Source organism: Monodelphis domestica, chromosome 4, assembly GCF_027887165.1.
Source record: "Monodelphis domestica isolate mMonDom1 chromosome 4, mMonDom1.pri, whole genome shotgun sequence".
NCBI lineage: Eukaryota > Metazoa > Chordata > Mammalia > Didelphimorphia > Didelphidae > Monodelphis > Monodelphis domestica.
Genome location: NC_077230.1, coordinates 93,880,421 through 93,896,434, shown reverse-complemented (window position 1 = coordinate 93,896,434; position 16,014 = coordinate 93,880,421). Strand labels below are relative to the sequence as shown.

General features: G+C 36.7%; 1 protein-coding gene across 1 annotated transcript in view; it reads right to left on the bottom strand.

Moving 5' to 3' along the window:
• PAK2 (p21 (RAC1) activated kinase 2) overlaps positions 1-16,014 on the bottom strand; it is a 147,515-nt gene that overhangs the window by 22,035 nt on the left and 109,466 nt on the right. The window lies entirely within an intron of this gene.

Here is a 16,014-nt window from a genome sequence, read left to right as displayed (position 1 = left end):
TCCTGGAGGAGGGAGGATTTCCCATGGGGTTTGATTACTCCTGGACAGTTCTATATTTGTAACTCCTCAGCTTACTCTACCCAGCCACCAGGATGGTATGGTACTTATGGTTTGACCTATGTTATTCCACATGTATCCATGCATGATCACAATACTGGCTGGATAGACAAATCAACAGTCAAAGTTCTAGGTTCAAGGTGGGATTCTAGACCCAAGAGGTCAAGGCCAAATTCAGTAGCCTCTTCATCAGCAGAATAGAGGCTTTTCTGGGTTCTTTTGCCAAATTTTGGAATGATGGCAGTGATAGACTGCTAGGAATATATCAGTTGAGGCTAAAAGATTGGCTCAAGACACAGCTCAAGCCATCTCTCAAACCACTAAAGCCATCTCTTATCTGTAGGAGATTGACTCTAGCAAAAACAGTCTTACAAAATCGATTAGCCCTCGACATGCTCACTGCCACATCAGTCGGTGCTTATGCATTTATTAATCAGTCTTCTTGTTCTTATGTAAATAGGTCTGGAGAACTTGAGCTTCAGAGCTTTTTAATGACAAACAGCAAATAGCTATAGAGACTCATGTGGATCCTAGTGATAGCTGGTAGAACCTCTCATGGCTGCAAGGAATAGGCTTGTTTGCAATTATCCTTAAATGGGCTCTTATAATTTTGGGGATTTGGGTACTTTTAAAAATCTGTATTTTTTGTTGTACTACTGTTTTTTTTTTTAAACCCTTACCTTCCGTCTTGGAGTCAATACTGTGTATTGGCCTCAAGGCAGAAGAGTGGTAAGGGCTAGGCAATGGGGGTCAAGTGACTTGCCCAGGGTCACACAGCTGGGAAGTGGCTGAGGCCAGATTTGAACCTAGGACCTCCCATCTCTAGGGCTAGCTCTCAATCCACTGAGCTACCCAGCTGCCCCCTGTACTACTGTTTTTAAAAGGTGTTTACCTGTTGAAAAAAGTATGTACACTCACTCTGTGGTTCCTGGCCAAGTTAAGAGTGATATAAATTTCATTTTTGAATGAGCACCTTTTGTGTTGTGCCTCTACTTGGCTAACACATTGTCACATGGAATGTGAACTGTGAAATTTGATTTTTTTTAAAAAAATTTCTCTTTATGGTTGTAATGAGATATTTTCTTTCTTTTTTCCTAATCTTGGTGATACTTGAAGTACATGAGATCAGTATTAATGTTTGTTTTTTTACTTGAAGGATTAAGTTTACAGTATCTATTAGTCCTAGTAATATACATGCCCAAAAGGCTTTTGACTATGGAAACCTGCCATTTATTGATAAATGTTATCGGACTTTGTTAAATGATCATGTCTGATTCCAGAAGGGAACAAAAGAGCCAATATACAGTGCCAAGTAGCACAAGGTCAAAAAGGACCAAATCTAATCCAGGGAGCATTGTTGAACTTCTACACTAGTACAAAAGGACATGAACCTAGTGTGAGAATCCAGGTTGCGGCACTTGACATGTTAAGATGAAGGACTCCTTGTATCACATTCCATGTGCAATACTTTGAGTCAAGTGCCTCAGGTTGACTATCATCCTGGCTCTCCCTATCTCTAACACTGATGGTACAATCAGACCAGGGAATTTTTCCCATTTGCTGCTGAAACTTAAGACCCTTCTCTCTTATAGTTTGGCAATTTTCTGTAGTCCTGGCTGCAAATGGGTACAGTGCTGTATTGTTGCCATTGTCCTACAGGCTTGTGGGACATAAGTCACTTTAATAGAGCCTTGCTGTGATTCAAGAACCTGTTACAGTTTTTTTTTTAATTCAGAATTTTATTCACGTAAGAATTATATTTTTTAATCATTTATTTCTATACAGAATTTCATTATTTTTTACTTTTATTTGGGTGATTTGGTTTGTTTTTTCTTTTGACAATTGTTATATATACCTCATAACTCAGGGGAGATTGTGTAATTATCCTAAAAATCCAAGGCTTAAATTTTTTTGGAGAAATTTCAGGAAAAGAAACTTTCTAACATCCCAAAATCAAGGAAGTTGATCATTTTGGAGAAGGTGCTGTGAAGATGCCTGAAGAAGCTACACACTGCATCAAAAGATCTAGAATGAACTTTGGGATATAATGAACTGAATTGAAGGTGTTAAATATATTTATTCTGAATGTAAGCTCTTGTGCCAAAGGGGACTGCCCCCTAATTGGCATTTTGTCAATGCGTTTATCAATCAATTTTTGTATTTTACTCCCATCTCTAAGTATTGTAACTCTCTCTTAGAAAAATGCAATATTATATGTACTTTTAGCTAGAAGGTATTTAGGGTTATAAGATAGTTATATTTAAATGATCCATTGGGGAGATGGGTCTCCCAAAGGATCACGGGGGGGGGGGGGGGGAAGATGGTGTCAAGGAAGTTAATACCCTCCCCCTCTTAAGGAGATTTACCTGTCTATCAAATATTCCTGACATACCACAGCTGCACCAGGGTTGTGTCTGTGTACATTTGGTACGCCAATAAAAGTCAAAGTTGGGGATTACTTGGGGGAGAACCACGGGAGAAATGAGAGGGAGAACAAAGAAGAGAAAGAGCAGGCGGGTAAGGGAAGGAATGAGGAAGAGACTGGCAGGCTAAGCACCATGCAGTCAGGTTACTTAGGAACATTAGTCTTCCCTTCCAATAAACTTTATAAAATCTATATCTGGGTAGAAATATTTTTAATTCTTACACTACTAGCAGCAATGCAATGATCAAGGACAATTTGGAGGGACTTATGAGAAAGAATGCTATCTACAGTCAAAAGGAAGAATTGTGGGAATAGAAACAGAAGAAAAACAACTGCTTGATCACAAGAGTCGATGGGGATATGGACTCTAAATGATCACACTAGCAGCAAATATTAATGGTATAGAAATGGGTCTTGATCAATGACACATGTAAAACACAGAATTGTGCATCGGCTTGGGAGGGCAGGGAAAGAGTATGAATCTTGTACCCATGGAAAAATATTCTAAATTAATTTAAATTTTCAAAAAAAAAACACAATACATAGTATTGGGCTTTTAAAAAAATAATATTGCATGCCTATATAAGGGATAATTAGTGCTAGAGCTTGGGAGAAGAAAAACTTTCTTCTTCAGAGAACATGGGTAGTTCCAGACCCTCTTCAGGGAAAGAAAAGACTAGAAGGCATACATGTAACTGAAAGCTATCCTCCCCTTCTCGCCCTCCTCCCCTATACCCCATCAAGTCCCTGATTTTCAGCATTCCTCCCTAGAGACTAGGGCATTTCCTCTTGGATGAAATAGGGAACTATTTCTCGCTTAGTTGAGCTGAAATATCTTGCTCCAAGTAGGGTCTTTTGTTATTTGTGAATTGTCTGGTATATTCTATCTAACTTTTATTTCTATTTGTTCTTTCCTAGGATAAATAGGTTTATTCACTACAGATTACGCTAGCTTTTGGTGGAAAAAGATCCAGTCTTTTGATCCCAGCCAAGTTGCATCCTTATTGCTTTCAGGGACATTGAAGAGGGCAGTGTGAACAAAATCATTTCCCTAGAGCAGCAATATTTAGGGAGTCAGAGGTGTCATTCCGGTCCAGGATTCCTCTCTCTGAGAACAGTGACCAGCTTTGTGACATCTTTCTTCTATGGCTGTTCCAGAAAGGAATCAAAAAAAGGAATAAGTCCAAAGATCTATTCATCATTCCCTGTAGATCACATTTAGACAGGTCATGTGGACATTATGTAACCCAAATAGGCAACACACATCCTCTGTGTGTATATATATACACTCTCCCATTGTATGTGCTCACATGCACATGCTCAGATGTTTCAGACAACAAGAATTCCAAAGCTATTGGACCCCTGGGAAACCAAAAGACACTGGAAGGAGAGAGGCAGAAATAGAGGTACGTCAAGAATAATTTTGACTTTTTCAACTCCCCTTTCTCATAGAGGCCAAGGCAATTGTCAGATGGCTAAACTTTAATTTCTCCTATGCTACTTGAAATCATACCACTGATTCATTTGGATCAACAAATATATCCTTGAGAGACTTAATAAGTGGGGAATCAGGCCAGCAGTTACTCTTACATGGCAAAAAAAGAGATTCAATTGACCTAATCTGCAGTAAGTGAATGGGCTCTCCCTCTCAAGGTAAAGGAGAAGAAAAAGGAAAGTTTGTAGTCTCCTGCTCTGAGAATAATGAAGCCAGATATCCTTTATATATATTTGAAATGATTACAATTCAGAGTTCATTGACAGAGAGAAGAGGCCAATCACTTGATCTCTCTGGCTTGTAATAACAAGAGGGCTTCCCTTATCTGTGCCTCTAAATTGTGAACTGTGGTCTTTATCATGACAAAAATGTCACAGTACAATAGATAGAGAACTAGAAGGTGCTTCAGAATCTAACCTCTCCCCACTCTTTTTTTAAAAAACCCTTACCTTCTATCTTAAAATAAATATTGTATATTGGCTCCAAGGCAGAAGAGCAGTTAAGGGCTAGACTAGGTGGTTAAGTGACTTGTCCAGAATCACACAGCTAGGAAGTGTCTGAGGCCAGATTTTAATCCAAGACCTCCCATCTCTAGGCCTAGCTCTTAATTCACTGAGGCACTTAGCTGTCATCCCCCCACCACCCTGTTACAGTTAAAAAACAAACAAACCAGGGCCCAATGAGGGCCCATACTTGGTCCAAATCTGTGATTTCATCAATGTGAAGATTACTCCCTATGAGCAACTCCATTCAAGCATACAAAAAACTACTTTGTAATTTATAGCTCATCGTCTTGAGGAAGAAATTTAGTATATTGCTCATTGTTACATGGCCTTTGTGTCAGGAGCAGGAATTGAACCAGGTCCTCTTGAATCCACTATAATATACCATACTGCTGCTCAAATTTATGTGGACAAAATAAACATCTGAACCAAAATTACATTGTTAGAGAGCTAGAAATTAGAAATATTTTAAATGGATTATATTTGAATTGGAAACAACCATAAATCTCAATATTTACACAAATAGAGCAAATGTGTAAATAAATTCCACCTTCCCAAAGGATGGTTCCATTCTTTCTATTCCCATAGAGGAGTCAATTAAAGCAGTTATACTGAGGTCCAAACCAAGGTCAAAATAGCACTGGCTGGTCTCACTAATTCAAGGAAGATGATAGGAAAGATAAGAGCTCCATAATTGGTCCTAGATTGAAATCAATTTCCCTAAGAAATGCTCTTTTTTAAACACCATTCATAAGCAAAGGATAAACTATGGGAGTGGAAACACCGAGAAAAAGCAACTGCCTGAATACAGAGGTTGAGGGGACATGACAGAGGATAGACTCTAAATGAACACTCTAATGCAAATACTATCAACAAGGCAATGGGTTCAAATCAAGAAAACATCTAATGCCCAGTGGACTTACGCGTCGGCTATGGGGGGTGGGGGGGAGGAAAAGAAAATGATCTATGTCTTTAACGAATAATGCTTGGAAATGATCAAATAAAATATATTTTTTTAAAAAAGAAAAAGAAATGCTCTTTTTTAAGAGTTCTTGAAAAAATAATCCATTCAATTCTATCCAGGAATGAATCAGAAGCATCAGGGATAGATCAGAAGTAGTTCGCCATTGGTTCAAATGGATTAAGGAATAAGGATAAAGGAATTTACACTATTCAAAAATCAGCCATAACAAGTGAGCATGTTTAAATTTCCAAGACTATCACTGAAAAGGTGCTATAACTTAAATATTTAAATACAGATATTCAAACACTATAATTAATGTAACCTTTGAGTGTAAAAATTATTTCTACTTGTGTTCATTGTCTTTCACATACATAAGGAATTGTGCTATTAGCATATTCTGCTTTTAAAAAAGCATTTTACAGTATCATCTAAAGTAAAAAATCAATTATATAAATTTTAAATATTATAGAAAAAATTAAGATGGTCAAAATGACTTCAATTAGATCATAATTTCAAGCTAAAAATCTGTTCATATATACAATATCTAATAAAAATAGAACAATTCTAGATTTAAAGAAATTGGGCTGAATTTACATAAGATTAAATCACTTCACCTACACTGGAAACATAATCCATTGCTTCCTTTGCATATTTTTTAAAAGTAGATATTTGTAGCAATGTGGCAAGTCTGGGTGCATTTTACAAATACAGAAACCAAGACCCAAAGCTGTTAAGTGACTTGCTAGATGTCAACACAGCTAGTTTCTGAGGTGTTCTTTAAAAGAACCTTAGGAAGTAGGCAGCACTTGTAACTAAAACCAGTGGATTTCTGCCAGATGGAAATAGTGATTACTCATTTAGCTCAGAGACTGTTAAGTCAGCTAGCTGAAAGGAAAGAGAATTTATAGTAATTGGGTCAAAGAGCAACCTCTATGCTTAGGCAAAAGAGAGGTTTTCTGTGGGGTGGATAAAAGTGTATAAAACATACAGAAATGCTACAGGTATCAATATGGTGGCTGCCAGGCATTGTTACATAGTTCTCTATTTAACTCCGACAAAATATGCATCATGAATAATAGGATTGAGGTAGTTTTATTTTGTTGATACTTGGTGTCTAATGGGTTTAAGTTTTTCTGGCCTTTCCAAATAATATACATTCTCTTGCTTTTTTTCAGATATGATTAAGAAAATATAAATTTATTTAAAAGCATCGCTGAATGCATTGTGGCTTTTTGTCATTGGTAGCCAACAATCGGTGGATACTGATTGTACAACTACTATTATGAGGAACTTTTTAATGTATAGTAGTGAGTCAGTAAACATTAAATACATACTAAATTCCAGGCACCTTGTCAACTCTGGGAATAGAGAACAAGGCAAAAGACAATCCCTGCCCTTGAAATGGGTCCTATGCCTGAAAGGGTTAAAACCTCTCATCCATTAACAACACTGAGAGCTCTGGAAGGGACTGAGGACCCACTCGGACAGGAAGTTGCATCATCCACCAGACATATGGCTAGATTTCAGATTAATTAAAACCAAACTAGTCAGAACAGCAAGACAACGCAGCTACTTAATCTCAAATAAAATGGCCTTTGAGTAGTAAACAGAAAGGAGCACTTCTATACATCAGAAGACTGACATTCAAATATCACCTGTGATGTTTATTAACTATGGGACTTCTACAGTCACTTAACTTCCCTAGGCCTGTTCCCTCTTCTGCAAAATAAGACAATTGGATCTGTTAGCCTTTGAGGTTCTTTCAGTTCCGAGGCTATAATCCTGTGGTCTTTTTCAAACTCTGTCTCAAGTAAATCATGATGCCTCTCATTTTCTTTTTTGAGATTAGGAAGGTATCCAAGGTGCAATTTTACCTCTAAATCAGTACAGCTGTTTCTACCTGTTGCTATGTTGACAAGTTATGGGTTTCCCAAGAATATATCTAACCAATGCTCACAATTTACAATTTATGGGTTTCCCAAGAATATATCTAACCAATGCTCACAATTTTTATGTCTACATGTAATTTTTACCAAGCATGGCATGCCAACTTCAAAGTCAGGAGAATCTGGTTTCAAGCCACTCTTCTACTGTGATTGAAACTTGGAATGGTAAACTCATCAGTAGGAAAGTCTATTTCATGTGTTTTTGTGCTTCCCAGTGCCTAGCAGGGTTCTAGAATTTTGTAGGTATTTAACAAATGCATGTTTTTGATTGTTACAGTGGGCAAGTCACTCCATCTTTCATTCATTTTCCTTAGTAACTGCAAAACATTGCCAAAATGTTGGGTACTGACCTTCCTCTCCCCCCTCCACAATCTATCCAGCAAGTTAAGATTACATCTGTTGAAATTCCTTCTATTGTCTACCTGAGTCAGACCTAGGCATGATGATCCAAGAAATCCAGATTTTTCATTAACACTACATAGCCCTGGGCAACCTGTAGTTGACCCTTCTATTAGCTTAATAGCTTTTAGGGACTAGACTGAAAGTTTCCATACCATTTAGACCTGAATATTTAAATTTTGAAGATGATTATGGATAAAGCAGAAATAGCTCTGAGTATTTTCTCCAAATCTATGAGTGTCCTGCTCTTAAAGTCACAACTAAGGCAGGAAAATAGAAAAATTCAGCAAACCACACTAAGGCAAGCAGTGCAAAAGGCACTCTCAATTGAAAGCAAATGGGAAGAAGGGTGGCAAAGAGAGATCCTAGGATATAAGCATTTGGCTGACACAAGGCAAAAAGGCTAGACAGGGAGCAAATAGGGAAAGGCCTTTATTTTTCCAAAATAGGTATTAAGCCCTGTTAGGTCAAAACTACTGATGGACCAATAGCTATGCTACAGCCCTATAAATTTGGAATGATAGGAGAAAGCCTTGGATGTCCCACTCTAGTTTTGGCTTTGTATGTTATAAAACCAGGAATCTATAAAAACTGAAATTAAGAGTTTCATATTATAAAGTAGAAAGTAAAACCACTTCTCTGACATTTAGAGACAGGCATAATTGTTACTTTGTACTTCATGGTATGGATAATAAAATACATAAATCATTATAATTAATATTATTTCTGTAAATCAAATTTCAGGGTCCCATGGGGAAAAGTAAATGGAAAAGGAAACTGTTCTAATGACCCTCTAGGACACCCTGAATCCTTAAGCCAGGGCTCTTTTCCGCTATGGCTGAAAGTATCTATGGCATGTTGTTTAAAAGCAGGAAGCTACAAAATTCCCCCTCTTTTCCCTGTACCTTACTTACTTACAGGAAAAGCAAAATGTCATGTAACCTAAGGGTCATTTTAAGTCCTCAAAACACCCATTTCATTATTGTTTATTAGGTTAGATTGCTTTCTTTCCATGTAGTAATTGCTGTTTACTGCCTTGATTCCTTCCTACAGCCTCTATGAATACGCTTGTTAACCCAAATGAACTCTAGAATGATTTTTAGCACTGTAGGGAAAATTAAAGGTATAACAAAGTTGACATAACCAAAATACTGGGCTCCTTAAAGGTGTGAAAAACACTTCACAAAGATCTCATTTTTCCTCTCAACACACCTGAGATAGCAACTATTATTCCTATTTACAGATGAAAAAAAATGGAAGATTTAGTAACTTGGCCAGTAACACAGCTAGCTGGTGTCTGAGGCTAAATAAACTTGGATCTTCCTAACTCCAGATCTAGCACCCTATTCATCTGGGGTACCAAGTTCCCAAGTGGAAGGCAAAATAGTGTTATTATCTTTTGGGGTCTCCCACATTCATTTCTATCCAGTCTCACTCCAATCTTCTAGGAGACCACGTCTCAAAATGCTTTGTGTAAAACACTGTCCTCACCAACACCCTTCTAAGCAGTCTTGGATTTCAAATCATTCTTCCTAATTAAAACTATTTCCCTAATGTAGATTATAGTAAGTTCTCACCAAATTCAAAGAACTATGTTCTAAAAGTTATTCAAAGTTAAATCTGTAGTGATTCAGATGAGAAAAGAGGAAAAAGAGATTTATGTGTTCATGACCATTTCTTTTCCTTCATCATTCATTCCATCTTCTTTACAGCAGGATGGATATAAACTGAATTATTTATGGTTTTATAAACTAGACCTGATAACCTGCCATGTTGTAAAACTAATATGCTCTCTTCTCCTTTTCTTTTCCTTTCCCCTACAAAACACCTTACAGCTCCATCCCCCACCACACCCATGGACCTTGTGTTTCTATCGTGAAAGACCAAAGTCCCTCAAACAATTTGGAGCTACCTGCTTACTCTAAAATTCACCCTCCATTCAACACAAGCATTTAAAAAGTGCTGGCTTCAAAACATCATTGTACACAATTGCAACACTGTATAACAATATATCTGATCAATTGTGAAAGACTTAGCTACTCTGATCAGGACAATGATTCAAGACAATTCCAAAGGGCTCTTGATGAAAAATTCTACCTCCAGAAAGAATTGAACTGAATGAAAATCGAAATATCGCCTTTTCACTTTTTCTTGTTTTGCATGATTTCATATAGTGTCAAATCATATTGTTTGCCTTCTCAGTAAGGGAAGGGTTAAGAGGGGGAAATTTTTAGATCTCATTTTTTTTTTAATGTTTAGTGGGCAGCTGGGTAGCTCAATGGATTGAGGCCAGGCCTAGAGATAGGAGGTCCTAGGTTCAAATTTGACTTCAGAAATTTCCTAGCTGTGTGACCCTGGGCAAGTCACTTAACCCTCACTGCCTAGCCCTTACCACTCTTCTGCCTTGGAACCAATACATAGTATTGATTCTAAAGCAAAAGTTTTGGGTATTTTTTTTTAAAGGTGCCTCAGTGGATTGAGAGCCAGGTCTTCCTGGGTTCAAATCTGGCCTTGGGCACTTCCTGCCTGTGTAACCCTAGGCAAATCGCTTAATCCCATTGCCTTGCTCTTACTACTCATCTGTCTTAGAACTAATATTGGTTCTAAGACAGAAGGGGAGGGTTTTAAAAAAACAAGAAAAAATACTAAATAACTAAAAAAGAAGAAAAATTAGTACTTGCTTCTATGTAAGCTTCTGTGATGGTGATGGGATAAAAACATGAAAATATCACTATCCTAAAGTTTACATTTTCTTCGTACAAGAAACATGTAAAAAAGCAAATACAGCAAAATTTGATGGTGTACTCATGTCTAGGGGAATCAAGAAAGGCTTTCCATTTAATGTGACACACTCTGGGCCTTAAAAGAAGCTAGTAATTCTATGAAAAGGGAATATATTCTATGTATAGAAGATAGCTTGTAATAAGACAGAGGTGGCAAATGGCATTGAAGAACTCAGGTGGAATATAGAATATATGAAAAAGAATAATGTACAGCAAGTCTGTAGAGACAGCTTGGAATCAGATTGTGAAAGGCCTTAAATGCTAGGCTTGAGTTTTTGTTTATATTTTTCTCTTAAAATAATAGGGAGCCATTATAGATTCCTGAATGGGAATGTGATTTAGGAAAATTATTCTGGCAGTTCTGTGGAATAAGACTAAACCTTTTGTAATACTCCACAAGGGGTTATTAAGACTTGAACAAGATCTGACTTTTGCAGTGGAGAGCAAAGAAGTAGCTGGTAACCAGGTAGGACAGATGATGAGGGTACTCCAGTCAGAAATAAAATTTCTAGTGTCCAGGTAGAACAAGGGACAGTGAAGGTACTTGTGATTTCACCAAAGGGGAACTCCCAGAAAAGGAAATTCTCTCCATTGATTCAGGTCAGTATCTTCTCTTCAATTTAAGCGAGTTGTCTAGAGCTCCTATTAGTGAACTTGTCCAGAGCCACACCACTAGCAAGTGTCAGAGATGGAATTTTTATGGGGATAGAGGGAGCTAATGCCAGCAATAGACTAGTAGTCAAGAATGTTCTGGTATCAGCTCTCTGCAAATGCATGATGCGTCTTTAAGTTTAATCAACATTGCTATAAGAAATGATATGGTTTTTAGAAAAGAAAAAACAGAAATGTTTGCATGAAATGAGTGAAACGAGCAGACCAAAAGAATATTGTATACAGTAATAGCAATAGTTTGATGGGTTCATGTGAATGACCAAACTAATAAGTTGTATGAAGATTCAGATCATTTACAACAGACCTGTGAAGAAATATGCTATCCATTTCCAGAGACAGAACTGATATACAGAATTATATAATAGATAGTTTCACATCAAAAGTGACCCCCAGTTTGGAGTTGGGAGGGAGGGAAATCTCTTAGAACTCAAAAGCAACAAAAATGAGATTTTTTTTAAAAACAAGAAAAAAATAAGTTTAATTAGCATTAACATTGTCTTCATTCCTTTCTTTAGTCCAGATAATCAACGAATCAGGCCCTGATTTGTAAAATTTGCTGATTTCTGAGGTGTAAATGTTCACAATTGGCTCAGGTTGGCATGAATGAGCTGGATCCAGCACACCTCTGCATAATCCAATGGTCACAACTGAGAAATACGTTAGTTTGGGAAAAATTGGTGTACATTTATTAGAGGACAGGTTGAGAGAACTATATAGTTTTCTTTGGCTTCTCTTTTCTTTACTTTATGTATGCATGTTTCTAGTGACTCTGAAGTATTCTCTCTGGCCATTAGCTGTCTTTTTCCCAGAGGGCTTCTCTTTATGGAATTAGGGAAGTGAGTGAGACTCAGCAAGTCTAGTTAGGTTGAAGAGATCACTTTGATATGGTGGCATTGAAGATTCCAAGGCTCTGTCTTGCGTTTGCTAGAGAACTTTTAATGAATTTCCCCTTTACCCCAATTAGAATATCACAGCAGGCAAGAAAGAATGGTAACATCACAGAGTCACACTTGAGAGCTGGAGGTAGCTTCGGTAGAGGTTCTGCTGGAATCCAAATCCCTCATTTTACAGATGTTGAAAATGAAGCTCATAAAGACTAGTGATTTGTCCAAGGACACAGCTAGTAAAATATCAGAGGCGAGACTAAGTTTAGCCCTCAATCCACTATACTGCACACAAAGTCTACTGGCAACTAACAAAGTAACTGACAAAGAGATCCTTGGAATACAACATACCAAAAAACAGAAGATAAAAAGTTTACAACCTAGAATAGCTTATCCTACACAAATGGAGTCTCACTGGGGGATTGGAGGGGGGCAGAGGTGTGTAGTTAATAGGAAACTTTATTAGAACAAACAGTCTTTCAGCATTTCTGATAAAAAGATCAGTATTGAAAAGCTGAGTAGCCCAGAAAGGTAAATTTACTTGAGCAACTGGAAGGGGCAAAATGAAGAATTAATATCCTAAAAGAAGGGAGGGGGAAAAACCCCAGTGTCTTTTCAGAACCTCAATGCCTTCAAAGGGTACTGAAGAAATAAATTTTTTTTAAAGCAAGCATAACAGAACATTGATTGTTATGAAGGTTTGAAAAAGGAGAGAGTAAAATACAATCTTGTAAAAAAAGGGCTGGAACTTGCTATTCCTCATAATTGGGGTATATGAGAATCAGAGTATACAAAACATAGAGAACGGGGTTGGAGGAAGCAGGCATCAGGTGAAACCCACTCAAACAAAAAGTATACATGAGAGATGAACACAGAATTTATGGTACAGAAACACATCAAACAACAGGCATGAGGAGGAAAGGATGGCCTACATCTGATCCACATAAGGGAGACGGGGGGAGGGGAGGGTTGAGAGAAATTCAAATGATGCCCAGAAAGGGGGCATTGAAACATATTGGGAAAAGCATATTAGTAAAAAAGGAAGCACAGAAAAAGGGCTGTTTTGAAAGTAACAGGTGGAATTATGATATGCTTTTTTGGCTTTAAAATCAATTGACATGACATGGGGAGTTATGGTTTCATACACAAATCCTCTGTATTTATTTGGCTGTGTACTTTTATGAAAATACTTCTTGGAAAGAGTAAAATTCAAAATATATTTTAATATATCATTTAAAAAATGAGAAAATATGCTTTGAAAACTCTTATAAATGTCAGCTATCTAGTCCTAACTCCTTTATTGTACAGATTAAGAAACTTGGGTGGAGCGATGTGAATTAACACTACCAAACCAGAAAGGATTTGATTAAGGCACTTAGCAAGAAACTGAATCAGTCATCAAAGAACTACCCTGGCTAAAATTTGGAGACATTAGCCACCAGATCACTCACTTATACATACAGCACACACAGGAACTTATTTAGAAATAATTTGCCATCTGGTTAATGGAATCAATATATTACTTTCCCAAATGCAAAATAGGATGGTCAAACATCTATACATAAAAGCCCTACAGATATTAAGATTTTCTTCCTGGATTCAAAGGAGGAAAACAAAAGTAGCTTTCCTATTTTTCTAACATGAAAATTATTATAAAAGGATGCTCATTCAATATTCTTAAATAATCAAATATTTTCTCTCTGAGTGGTTTCACTTGATGTGTACCTCTTGAAGATCAGGATAAAAGTCATGATTTCCCTTGCAGGCACAATATTATGAACTCTTCTGGAATATCAATAACTGAAAGTACAAATGAATATTAGAAAGTTTAAAAAAATTATGTTGAATATACCATCTGCCCTGTATACTCTTAGAGACAAAAGAGGAATGAGTACTGCCTTCTATCTATACTAAGAAGAATTAGTTCAGTAATCTTATACCTAAAGGATGGTTGAGTCTGTCCCTGTTTCTACTCTCTTTCTTGTCCAATCTATCCTATCCATAGCTGCCAAACTGATATTCCCAATACAGAAATCTAAAGACACTTTCCTATTAAAGATTCTTCAGTTACTCCATAATCCACAGGGGAAAAAAAAAACACCAAATCTTCAAGTTTAGCATTTCTACTCTCTACCATTTGGCTCTTACTTACTTTTCCAATCCTAGTTATACTTCAACCTTTGATGCATTTTTTCATGCTTAATGGTCAAACTGACCTTTTAATTGTTCTTCCTATATAGTATTCCTTCTCCAGGCTTTGTGCCTTTAGAGATGGTCTCCCTGGTCTGGAATGTACTCCTTTAGCTCCAGCTTTTAGAATCTCTAGCTTCCTTCAAACAATAGCCAGATATCACTTTCCTATATGCCTTTCCTGGTCTCCCTAGTTGTTCAAAGTCTTCTCTCCTTGATATTGCACTGTGTAAACTTTCTATTTTCTGTGTAATGACTGCAGAATTTGGAATGAGCAAACCTCAATAAAAATCCTAGCTCTGCCACTTGCTGTGTGACCTTGGGTAAGTTACTCTCTCTTTTCAATTGAAGTTCCTCATCTTTAAGATTTTCTTAAGGCCCTTTCCAGTTCTATCTAGAATGTTAAGTTTTAAATCTCCATTAGCATGCCATGCACCTAGCAGGCAAAGACTTTTATTTTTGTATATATTACTGAGACCTGAACAAACAGTTGGTATCTACATTTGCAGAAAGAGAAATTGTGCTCTCTATGGAAAAACAAACAGGAAAGTGGTTTATAATGTTAACAAAAGCACTCCAATAGGAGAGCACATGTCCAGCAGATTATATCTCCAGTCATAAAACATGTGAAGTCTTGCTAGGTGCATACAAGCCAGCATTTGCCTTGCTCTCATAAAGTAGCCTGAAAACATGTGATTATACACATCTACATATTTTACTAGAATGTGTATTTCCAATGCTCCAACTTGATTCTTCATGACATCATGGTATTAAACACTTTTTAAAAGTCTAGAGAATTTACTAAACATAAAATCTAAACCCATCACTGTAGTTTGTAGAAGATGAATGAAAAGAATAAAAATGCTATGAAACCTGTAGCAAACTTTGAATAGAATGGCAATGGTCTTTGAAATTTTACTTTAAAATATAGGCTCTAAAGACACAGTAATTTAAGTACTCTAAAGGAAAAGCAAGTATTCATCATACTTTCTGGATTCATATGAAGAAAGGGTTCAAAATCAATTTGTTCAACAATTATTAAATGACTGTCAGCAATTCTCTTAATGGAGTGAATAAACTTTGATGGATTAGAAATCAGAAAATACCTTTAAAAAAAAAGGATTCTTAAAAGTGATTTAATTCAGTCCTTTCATTTCACAGATTAAGAAATTGAGACCCAGGTAGATAATTGGAATGTTAAAAAGTACTAATTTTTTTTTTTAAACTCTTACCTTCTGTCTTTGTAACAACTCTAAGATGGAAGGGCAGAGCTAGGCAAAAAGAATTATGACTTGCCTAGGGTCACACAGCTAGGTATCATTCTTAGGTCAATTTGAACTCAGGTCCTCCCAACTCCATGCCTGGTATCCCATTTACTGTGCACCTATCCCAATCAAATCAAATTGTAATTAGTGTCATAATATATTTTTATCAGCTATTGTTGAACAAAATAAGAAATAAATTCCATCTTAAATTTCCTTTGAACTCTAGAGGCTTGATTACCAGGACTATAAAATCAACTTAAGGGATCATGATCACCTGCTCAAATGAATGTTTGGCTTATCATGGTTACATATTTTCCAGTATTAGGAGGGCTCCTGTACACAGGCTATTTCATGGAAATCATGGATAAATTAAATGTTACTGGCCATGATTGAGCAGATGTCAAAGTATCTACAACTTCTCCAATAAAGTC